Below are 12,190 nucleotides of genomic sequence, written 5' to 3'. Positions count from 1 at the left end.
TCAGTTCGGTGAACCGACCTCGAGCAGAACCGCGACTGGTTCGCTCATCTCTAGTTTTGACCGCCAGGGGAAAAAAAAAATAATTCGTAGTACTGTTGGTGATGGAAGACAAAACATCCTGTTATTCGTGAACAAAGCCAAGAAATTTTTATATTGCAGGTTGATAGAGTATTACTTCAACACCAAGAACAGATAGGTTTCACTGGGGATTGAATCAGGACCTTCTGCATGTAAAGCACACATGATTACCACTACACTATGAAACCTGCCAAAAAAAATTATAGAGTATTGGCTATGGGAGCAAAATTGTGACTGACAGGGCCTTTTTATTGCTGAAGAAAAGTATTTTTGGTAATGAAAAATTTACAATTTTTATTACATATTTTACCAGTTTTAGTCCTACAAAGGGATATTGCTTAAATTGAAGTTTACATTGAATGTGTTACTTTTTTCTACACAGTTTAGTCGTTTGCCTTTGTATTTATGGGAACTATATATTTTGAAACAAAAAGGATTTTTATAATATGGGATTATGTTTTCTGCTAAAATGGTCAATAAAAAAGAAACCCAAAATCGTAGTTCTCTTTGTGATGGAAGCCAAAATGTATTGTCATTTGGCAACGAAACCAAGAATTTCATATACTTCAGGTGGAGAGCAAATTACTTCAACACCGAAAAAAGATTGGTTTTACTGGGGATTGAAACCAGAACGTTCTGCATGTGAAGCAGACTTGATGACCACCACACTAGAAAACCTGTGAAATCCTTCAAAGTAATGGCAATTAGAGACGAGTTTTGACCACCAGGGGAAAAAAAAAATAATTCGTAGTTCTGTTGGTGATGGAAGCCAAAACATCCTGTTATTCGACAACAAAGCCAAGAACTTCATATATTGTAGTTGGATAGGGTATTATTTCAACACCAAGAACAGATTGGTTTCACTGGGGATTGAACCCAGGACCTTCTGCGTGTTAAGCAGACGTGATGACCACTACACTATGAAACCTGTGAAATCCTGCAAAGCAATGGCAAATAAAGACGAGTTTTGACCGCCAGGGGAAAAAAAAATAATTCGTAGTTCTGTTGGTGATGGAAGCCAAAACATCCTGTTATTCGACAACAAAGCCAAGAACTTTATATATTGTTGGTTGATAGGGTATTATTTCAACACCAAGAACAGATTGGTTTAACTGGGGATTTAACTCAGGACCTTTTGCGTATTAAGCAGACGTGATGAACACTACACTATGAAACCTGATGGACAGTTACTGTGTATTGGCAAACAGAGCAGAATTGTGACTGACGTGGCCTTTTTATTGCTGAAGGAAAGTATTTTTGGTAATGAATAGTGATGAGCGAGTATGCTTGTTACTACTCGGTACTCGCACGAGTATCACTGTACTCGGGCAACTTGGCGGGGACCGAGTAATCTCGCGATACTCGTGCTGTACTCGTTGGCTTCATCCCTGCATGTTGGCGCTCTTTTGAGAGCCAGCCCTTATGCAGGGATTGGCTGGCAGACCACTGCAATGCCACAGCCCTGTTAGTTGTGGAATTGCAGTGATTGGCCTGCCTGCACAGCGTGACCGAGCCTTTATACCGGCGGGCGCGCTGTGCTCTGCACACAGCCATCCAGACAGTCAGTGCAGGGAGAGTGTTGCTGCTTCAGGGAAAGGTTTGCGGCCCTTTATAGCTATTTCCGTAGCAGGGCTGCAAACAGTGTGACCAGAAGTCCTTCTTAGGACTATTATAGTTGTATACAGGCAGGCAGGGTATAGCCAGGTCGGAATACAGTAGCAGAGTCTTTCTCAGGACTATTGTTGCTGTATACAGGCAGGGTATAGCCAGGTCGGAATACAGGCTAGTGACTAGAAGAGTCCTTGTCAGGACTATTGTAGCAGTATACAGGCAAGCAGGCAGGCAGGGTATATAGCCATTCCTAGTGGTGACCGTCTACCAGCCTTCATCATATCTGGGGCTGGTGTACAAAGTCTAAAACAATCCAGATAGTGTCAGACTTCTCAGTAATTGTCGCTCCTAAAAACCTGTTAGGTTCTTAGTGCGTCCGTGCTTGCATTTAAAAACCGCACGTGTGTGCCTGTCGGTGGCAGCGTACAGGTTCACGTTTTGCACAAACTATTATATAACGCACAAGTCTAGTGAATAATACACGTCAGTCAGCAGTGTCTGATAGTGTCAGACTTCTCAGTAATTGTCGCTCCTAAAAACCTGTTAGGTTCTTAGTGCGTCCGTGCTTGCATTTAAAAACCGCACGTGTGTGCCTGTCAGTGGCAGCGTACAGGTGCACGTTTTGCACAAACTATTATATAACGCACAAGTCTAGTGAATAATACACGTCAGTCAGCAGTGTCTGATAGTGTCAGACTTCTCAGTAATTGTCGCTCCTAAAAACCTGTTAGGTTCTTAGTGCGTCCGTGCTTGCATTTAAAAACCGCACGTGTGTGCCTGTCGGTGGCAGCGTACAGGTGCACGATTTGCACAAACTTGGATATAACGCACAAGTCTAGTGTATAATACACGTCAGGTAGCAGTGTCTAATAGTGTCAGACTTCTCAGTAATTGTCACTCCTAAAAACCTGTTAGGTTCTTAGTGCGTCCGTGCTTGCATTTAAAAACTGCACGTGTGTGCCTGTCGGTGGCAGCGTACAGGTGCACGTTTTGCACAAACTATTATATAACGCACAAGTCTAGTGAATAATACACGTCAGTCAGCAGTGTCTGATAGCGTCAGACTTCTCAGTAATTGTCGCTCCTAAAAACCTGTTAGGTTCTTAGTGCGTCCGTGCTTGCATTTAAAAACTGCACGTGTGTGCCTGTCGGTGGCAGTGTACAGGTGCACGATTTGCACAAACTTGGATATAATGCACAAGTCTAGTGTATAATACACGTCAGTCAGCAGTGTCTGATAGTGTCAGACTTCTCAGTAATTGTCGCTCCTAAAAACCTGTCAGGTTCTTAGTGCGTCCGTGCTTGCATTTAAAAACCGCACGTGTGTGCCTGTCGGTGGCAGCGTACAGGTGCACGATTTGCACAAACTTGGATATAACGCACAAGTCTAGTGAATACACGTCAGCACAGCATTGCAAAATGCGCAAGTTCGTTGGCAAGGAACAAGGAAGTGGACGTGATGGTGGTGCAGGCAGATGCCAAGGTCGTGGGCAAGCTCTAATTTCGCCACAACAAAGGGCCACATCTAGTCACTCGCACGTCCTGTCCCAAATTCTTGGGGACCGCAGCAGTACACCGCTCTTGAACCAAGACCAGTGTCAACAGGTTGTTAGTTGGATAGCGGATAATGCTTCCAGTCAGATTGGCTCCACCACAAACACTCTGTCTTCCACACGGTCAAGTGTCAGTAGCCGTGATACTGCACCGCACATTTCAGAACCTGATCCTCCTTCCTACTACAAGGCTGAGTACACGTCCTCGGACATTACTGATCCCACACTTGGACACTCGGAAGAGCTGTTCACGTTTCCATTCGCACATTCTGGCCTCTCGCCAGCTCATGTTGAAGTGGGTCATGAAGAGATCGTATGTACAGATGCCCAAATATTTGAGCAGCCACGTTCTCACGAAGTTGGCAACGTGTCTCAACAAGGGGTGGACGATGATGAGACACAATTGTCAGGAAGTCAGGAGGAGGAGCAGGGTGCGGAAGAGGAAGACGATGTGGTGGATGATCCAGTAACTGACCCAACCTGGCAGGAGGATATGCAGAGCGAGGACAGCAGTGCACAGGGGGAGGGAGGCGTAGCATCCCAACAGGCAGTAAGAAGCAGGGTTGTGGCTCCAGGCAGAAGTCAGGCAACCGTTCCCCGGAACAACAACACGACACAAGGTGCCTGTACAAATGTTAGGTCTTCCCTAGTCTGTCAGTTTTTTAAGTTGGCTCCAGATGATTCTAAAAAGGCCATTTGCAACACCTGCCGTGCCAGCATCAGCAGGGGTACCAAAACTAGCAGCCTGATCACCACCAGCATGATCAGGCACATGTCAGCCAAGCACCCGACTTTGTGGGAAGTACAACAGAGTCGAGGAGCAGTGCTTGCTGATGTCACTGCTACGTCTTCGCTTGTTGTGCATGCGAGCCAATCCCCTGTCCATGCTGCCTGCGAACAAGCCTCCTCTGGTCCTGCACCTGCAGTTGCCTACGCAGAAATAACACCATCATCAAGCACGTCCTTGTCCCATCGCAGCGTTCAGTTATCCATTCAGCAAACCTTTGAACGCAGGCGCAAATACACTGCCAACACCCCATATGCCACAGTTCTAAATGCTAACATTTCGCGACTGCTTGTGCTGGAAATGTTGCCTTTTAGGCTGGTCGAGACAGAAGCATTCCGCGACCTGATGGCGGCAGCTGTCCCACGTTACTCGGTCCCCAGCCGCCACTATTTCTCCCGGTGTGCCGTCCCCGCGTTGCATAACCACGTGTCACAAAACATCACACGTGCCCTGAACAACGCTGTTTCACCCAAAGTCCACCTAACCACAGACACGTGGACAAGTGCTTGTGGGCAAGGCCGCTACATCTCGTTGACGGCACACTGGGTTAATATTGTGGAAGCTGGGACCCAGTCTCAGCGAGGGACGGAACACGTCCTTCCCACACCAACGTTTGCAGGCCCTACCTCAGTCAGGGTTTCACCCACACTCTACAGCTCCGGAATATCATGCTCTTCAGCCTCCTCCTTCTCCTGCGCATCCTCATCCACTTTACCCTCCACACCAGTCCCAAGCTGGAAGCACTGCAGCACTGCCTCGGCGAAGCGGCAACAGGCTGTGCTGAAGCTAATCTGCATAGGTGACAAACCCCACAATGCAGAAGAGGTGTGGACAGCTCTGAAACAGCAGGCAGATCACTGGCTCACACCTCTGAACCTAAAGCCAGGAAAGGTCGTGTGTGACAATGGCCGGAACCTGGTGGCGGCTTTGAGGCGAGGCCAGCTGACACATGTTCCATGCGTGGCCCATGTGCTCAACCTCGTGGTTCAGCGGTTTCTAAAGTCATACCCAGAGCTGTCTGATCTGCTGGTAAAAGTTTGCCGCCTGTCTGCACATTTTCGAAAGTCACCTACTGCTTCAGCCGGCCTTGCCGGCTTTCAGCGCCGTTTGCATCTTCCGGCTCACAGACTGGTGTGTGATGTCCCCACGCATTGGAATTCAACTCTGCACATGTTGGTCAGGATATGTGAGCAGAAGAGGGCAGTTGTTGAGTACCTGCATCACCTAAGCCGTCGGGAAATGGGTCAAACTCCACACATAACACCTGAGGAGTGGAGATGGATGTCCGACCTATGTACCATCCTCCAAAACTTTGAGGACTCCACCAAGATGGTGAGTGGTGATGACGCCATTATTAGCGTCACCATACCGCTTCTCTGCCTTCTAAAACGGTCTCTGCTCAAAAACAAACATGATGCATTGCAGGCGGAGCGCGATGAGTTGCAGCAAGAAACAGTAGTGGGTGTGGGTGATAACACAGAGCCCAGCCTCGTTTCATCACAACGTGCAGTGGAGGACTATGACGAGGAGGAGGATGAAGACATGGAGCAACTCTCCGGCCAAATTGAGGATATGATATGCACACCAGTCATATCCTCGGTTCAGCGTGGCTGGCCAGAGGACAGGGTAGATGAGGAGGAGGAGGAGGAGGACAGCATGTTCAGTCATCGTGTTGGTCAGGATACTGAAGTACTGGCTGTTAAGAGTCTGGCGCACATGGATGACTTTATGGTAAGCTGCCTGTCTCGTGACCCTCGCGTTAAGAACATCTTGGCCAACAATCATTACTGGTTGGTAACACTGTTAGACCCACGCTACAAGGAGAACTTTATGTCTCTTATTCCCGAGGCGGAGAGGTCAACCAAAATGCAGCAGTTCCGGAAGGCCATAGTCACAGAAGTAGGCAAAGCATTCCCCTCACAAAACGCTAGCGGCATAGGTCAGGAATCAGTGGACACCCAAGGCGTACAGCCGAGAGAGGCACAAGTCCAATCCGCCAGAGGTAGGGGAACAGTCTTTAAGATGTGGGACAGTTTTCTCAGCCCCTCATGTACCACAGCCCCTGAGGTGCGGGGTAGTGCCACAAGTAATTCTAAGTTTGCCGAGATGCTCATGGAGTACCTTGCAGATCGAACAACTGTACTCCGACATTCCTCTGTGCCTTACAATTATTGGGTATCCAAGGTGGACACGTGGCATGAATTGGCTCTCTACGCCTTGGAAGTCCTGGCCTGCCCTGCCGCTAGCGTTTTGTCAGAGCGTGTTTTTAGTGCCGCAGGTGGAATCCATACAGATAAACGCACCCGCCTGTCAACTGAAAATGCTGACAGGCTGACTCTGATCAAGATGAACAAGTGTTAGATTGGGCCAGACTTCATTACACCACCAGCAAATGAGAGCGGAATTTAAAGTTTGAAACGGGAATTTGCCATGTACCTACACTCACCCATGGTAACACACTTCTGGACTTTGGATAATCGCTGGACTGCTCCTCCTTCTCCTCATGCACCACCATGATGACCGTTACAGTAGTTAGGCCTTTGTTTCAGGAATACCCCCAGTGGTAAATTTTTTCGCCCATTCTTTTGGAATGGACATTACAACGACAGGAGACCCGCTCCTTTGCAATGGGAACAATGTTTTGAGGCCCTCATGCACATCTCTATCCAGGGACAACGTGGAGCCTCCCAATTTTTGGCTGCCCTGCCAAAGGGCTATACTACAATAGACCCACTTCCTTACAATGGGCACTTCAGGGTTACAGGCCCTCATGCACGTCTCTATCAAGGGACAACGTGGAGCCTCCCAATTTTTGGCTGCCCTGCCAAAGGGCTATACTACAATAGACCCACTTCCTTACAATGGGCACTTCAGGGTTACAGGCCCTCATGCACGTCTCTATCCAGGGACAACGTGGAGCCTCCCAATTTTTGGCTGCCCTGTCAAAGAGCTATACTACAATAGACCCACTTACTTACAATGGGCACTTCAGGTTTACAGGCCCTCATGCACGTCTGTATGCAGGGGCATGGGTGAACCTCACAATTTTGGACTGCCCTGGCAAAGGAAAATACTACAAAGACTCACTTCCTCAAAATGGGCACATTAGACTCAAGAGGCCTTCATGTACGTCTCTTCTTAGGGACATCGGAGTGCCACACAATGTTTTAGGTAAAATCTTTCATGTATTAATCTCAAAAAGTAACATACACCAGCTCTATCTCACTATTGGGTATGTGCCCTTAACATTTCTGCCATGAAAATTCATTTTGGTGTCATTTTGGAAGGTTTTCTGGTGAGTCCGTAAAAATGGTGTAAAACGCGGACAAAATTGTTCACAGCTGTGACTTTTGAGTGATAAATGCTTCAAGGGGTCTTCCCCATGCTGTTGCCATGTCATTTGAGCACTCTTCTGAGACTTTTGTGACATTTTTAGGGTTTCTACATGCTGCCGGGGGTCATTTCATAAAAATACTCGGGTCTCCCATAGGATAACATTGGGCTCGGTGCTCGGGCCGAGTACACGAGTATCTTGGGATGCTCGGCCCGAGCCTCGAGCACTCGAGCTTTTTAGTACTCGCTTATCACTAGTAATGAAACATTTACAATTTTTATTACATATTTTACCAGTTTTATTCCTACAAAGGGAAATTGCTTAAATTGAAGTTTACATTGAATGTGTTACTTTTTTCTACACAGTTTAGTCGTTTGCTTTTGTATTTATGGGAACTATATATTTTGAAACAAACAGGATTTTTATAATATGGGATTATGTTTTCTGCTAAAATGGACAATAAAAAAGAAACCCAAAAATTAAACCCAGGACCTTCTGCGTGTTAAGCAGACGTGATGACCACTACACTATGAAACCTTACAGAAAGTTACTGTGTATTGGTAAGCAGAGCAGAATTGTGACTGACGGGGCCTTTTTATTGCTGAAGGAAAGTATTGGTTACATAGTTACATAGTTACTTAGGTTGAAAAAAGACCTAGGTCCATCTAGTTCAACCTTCCTCCACCAGTTCTACATTTAGTCACTAAGTCATTTATAACCAACCATGTTTTGTGTACTGAGGAAATCATCCAGCCCTTTTTTAAAAGCTGTTATAGTATCTGCCATTACTACCTCTTGTGGTAGGGCATTCCACAGTCTGACTGCTCTAACTGTAAAGAACCCTTTCCTATTTAGCTGTTGGAATCGCTTTTCTTCCACTCGCAGTGAGTGCCCCCTGGTCCTTAGTACTGTCTTTGGAAGAAATAAGTCATGTGCCAGTCCTTTATATTGACCACACATGTATTTATACATATAAATGAGATCTCCTCTGAGACGTCTTTTTTCTAAGCTAAACATATCTAACTTTTTCAACCTGTCATCATATGGGAGGCCTTCCATTCCTTGTAATAGTCTAGTTGCCCGCCTTTGAACTGACTCTAACTTCTGAATGTCCTTTTTAAAATGTGGAGCCCAAAACTGGATCCCGTATTCCAGATGTGGCCTTACAAGTGATTTATAGAGGGGTAACAATACGTTGGGATCACGGGATCTAATCTCTCTTTTTATACACCCTAAAATCTTGTTTGCTTTAGCAGCTGCTGCTTGACATTGAGTGCTGCTGCTCAGCTTATTTGTAATGAGAATACCCAAGTCCTTCTCCTGTTCTGTAGTCCCGAGTTTACTTCCATTTAATGTATACGCAGCTATAGGATCACTCCATCCTAGGTGCATTACTTTACATTTATCAACATTAAATCTCATTTGCCAAGTATCTGCCCATTCTGACATCTTATCCAGATCTTTTTGTAATATTGTACTATCCAGGTCAGTTTTTAATATCCTACATAGTTTGGTGTCATCGGCAAAGACTGACACTGTACTATCAATCCCATCCACAAGGTCATTAATAAAGAGATTAAAAAGAATCGGTCCAAGCACAGATCCCTGCGGCACCCCACTGCTGACTATAGCCCATTTAGAGAATGTACCATTTATGACTACTCTTTGTTTCCTATCTTTTAGCCAATTCCTTACCCAGTTGCATATTGTGTCCCCTAGTCCTTGCTTCTGGAGCTTTAGTATAAGGCTATTTTGTGGTACAGTATCAAATGCCTTTGCAAAGTCCAAATAAATCACATCAGCTGCATTACCAATATCCAGGTTTGAACTTACCCCCTCATAGAACCCCAACAGGTTGGTTAGACACGACTTATCTTTCATGAATCCATGCTGTTTGTCAGTTTTCATATTATTTTCTGCAATATATTTTTGCATGTCATCCCTTAAAATGCCCTCAAAAACTTTGCATACTACTGATGTCAGGCTTACTGGACGGTAGTTGCCTGGATCTACCCTCTTACCTTTCCTAAATATCGGTACCACATCAGCAATCCTCCAATCCTGAGGCACCAACCCTGTTACAAGTGAGTCTAAAAAGATGAGATACAGCGGTCTGTCGATTACGGAGCTCAATTCCCTCAATATTCGTGGATGAATGCCATCTGGCCCTGGGGATTTGTCAATGTTTAATTTACTCAGACGTAGGCGTACTTCATCTTGTGTTAAATTAATTATATCGGGTGGTGAACTTTGATTTTTCACTTGTTGAATGATCCCTGGTACAGTCAGTTCCTTGGTGAATACAGATGAGAAATGCCTATTTAATATCTCAGTCTTTTGTTTGTCCTCTATAACTAACTTGTTATTATATTTTAAGGGGCCGATACTATCCTTTGTTTTCCTTTTGGCATTAATGTATTTATAAAAGATTTTGGGATTTATTTTAATGTCATTGGCGATTTTTGTTTCAGTAGCTAATTTTGCTTGTTTGATTTCTTTTTTACATTTCCTATTGATATCTTTATACTTCTGAAATGCTATTTCTGTATTCTCAGCCTTTAAGATTTTAAATGCCCTTTGTTTTTGTTTTATTATACTTTGTACAGTCTTAATTATCCATAGTGGTTTCTTTTTATTCCTGGACATTTTATTACCAGAGGGTATACGTTTTTTACAGGACTCTAGTAGTATATCCTTAAACTTACCCCATTTATGTTCGGTATCCCCAGTTATTATGACTTTGTCCCAATCTACACAATTAAGCTCTTCCCTTAATTTGTTGAAATCAGCTTTCCTAAAATTCCAGGTTTTAGCATTCCCCCTTTGAAATGTTCTATTGAATATTATGTTGAAGCTTACCATATTATGATCGCTGGTGCCAAAGTGCTCCCGGACCTGTAGATCTGAAATTGTATCCGGTCTATTTGACAGGACCAGATCTAGCAAATTATCTCCCCTGGTCGGTTCACCTACCATCTGAGAGAGGAAATTGTCTTGAATAGTAAATAAGAACTTACAGATTTTAGCAGAACCAGAAGATTCTATGTCCCACTGTATGTCTGGATAGTTGAAATCCCCCATAATAAGAACCCGATTATTATTATTAGCTGCCTTTTCAATTTGTTCCAGCATTTCACCCTATATTTGTTGAGGTATGTTAGGAGGTTTATAGCAAACTCCAATTAGTATTTTTCCATTATTCCCCTCCCCATGTACATTTACCCATACTGACTCTACATTGTTGCTGTTCCCCTCAATGTCCTCATACAACACAGGTTTTAGGTACATTTTTTTTTTTTTTTTTTTTTAAATTCTTTATTTTAAAGCCAAACTCGTAACAAACAATACATCCCCTGCTCCCAACTGGGACGCAGGTATTATTACAGAAATGACGGTAGTATATATACAGTCTGCACACATATGCAATTCCCATCCCCGCTACTACTCAGGTCTGGCCCAGTTTACATATTTTATAAGCCGACCCAACTTAATGTAAGTAGGGAGAAGAGCGAAGAAAAAGAAATCAGAGCCTGAACCAAGATTGAAGGCCTGTAGAGAAAGAAAGAAATAAAGAAAGGGGAAGGAGAAGAGGGCAGAAGAGAAGATCAGGGAATAAAGTAGAGAGAAAGGAAAAGAGGGGGAGAAAGAAGGCGACAAGAGAAGAGAAGAAGAAAAAAAAAAAAAAAAAAAAAAAAGGAGGGTAAATCAGGAATCCTGAGGTTCCGTGACCAAGTCCGCGTACTCCGCCGAGGAGGTGAACTCTATCCATGGGAACCATGTCCTATAAAAGTCCTCCTGGCGATCGTTAATAGTGGATGTCAAATCCTCCATATGCATCAGATCGTTAATCCGCGAAACCCACTGCGTCACCGTGGGGGGGGTAGTAGACTTCCAACCAAGTGGAACGCAAGACCTGGCAGACATGACCAGGAATCTAAGCAAAGATCTCCTATATTTAGAAACCGGGAGTTCGGATAGCTGTAGAATGAATAGCTCCGGACCCATTGTTTCAGAAGTACCGGTCACTCGTCTGATTACCTCCCCCACTTCTGACCAAAACCTCTGCAGAGAAGGGCAAGACCAAAAAATGTGCACAAAATCACCCTCCCCCTGACCACATCTCCAACAAACCGGGTCAACTGAGGGAAACATTCTATGGAGTCTGGTCGGGACCCTGTACCACCTGGCCAACAGTTTGTAATTAGCTTCCAGCAGTCTGGAACTGATCGAAGTTCTATGTGCTAGCTGGAGGATTTTGTTTCTTTGTGAGTCGGATAAACTAATCCCCAGGTCCCTCTCCCACTGCAACAGGTAGGCCGGGGGTGGCAAATCCCCCGGATCTGATAGCATGTTGTATACCAAGGATAGTGAGTGCCTTACGACTCCCTCTCCCAGACACAACTTTTCAAATCCCGTGGGCGGTCCGACATATCGGCTGAAGCGAGGGAGGGAAAGCATGTAGTGCCTCAACTGCATAGCCCTCCAATCCCCCATGGAACCCGGAGGCAAGAAGCCCCGGATATCTGTCAGTGAAAGCCAATCCCCCTCTCTACCCAGATGACAGGCTCTGAATTTGCCCCCTTGAACCCACTTTCTGAAGACCGGGTCCAAGAGACCAGGACGGAATTCCGGGTCACCTAGTATGGGTGTCATAGGGGAAGGCACTGGCAAAAGAAGACGTCTGACCTCCCCTCTCGAACAGCATTCAACAGTGGCGCCAATGGTAGGGTGAGATCTCAGAGCAGGCAGGGGGAGGTTCAAAAGCCAAGGGATGGCCGGAAGATGTATTTCCGAGAAGCTCTGTTCTAGGGCTACCCACGGCTTTGT

The 12,190-nt window shown here is 45.2% G+C and overlaps 1 non-coding gene across 1 annotated transcript; it reads right to left on the bottom strand.

Moving 5' to 3' along the window:
* Positions 1-933: 933 nt before the first annotated feature.
* TRNAV-AAC (transfer RNA valine (anticodon AAC)) lies at positions 934-1,006 on the bottom strand. The gene has a single exon. It is a non-coding gene; the product is annotated as a tRNA-Val (tRNA).
* Between the last annotated feature and the right edge of the window lie 11,184 nt (positions 1,007-12,190).

This window comes from Anomaloglossus baeobatrachus, chromosome 2 (assembly GCF_048569485.1).
Source record: "Anomaloglossus baeobatrachus isolate aAnoBae1 chromosome 2, aAnoBae1.hap1, whole genome shotgun sequence".
Lineage (NCBI taxonomy): Eukaryota > Metazoa > Chordata > Amphibia > Anura > Aromobatidae > Anomaloglossus > Anomaloglossus baeobatrachus.
This window is presented reverse-complemented; position numbering and strand designations above follow the sequence as displayed.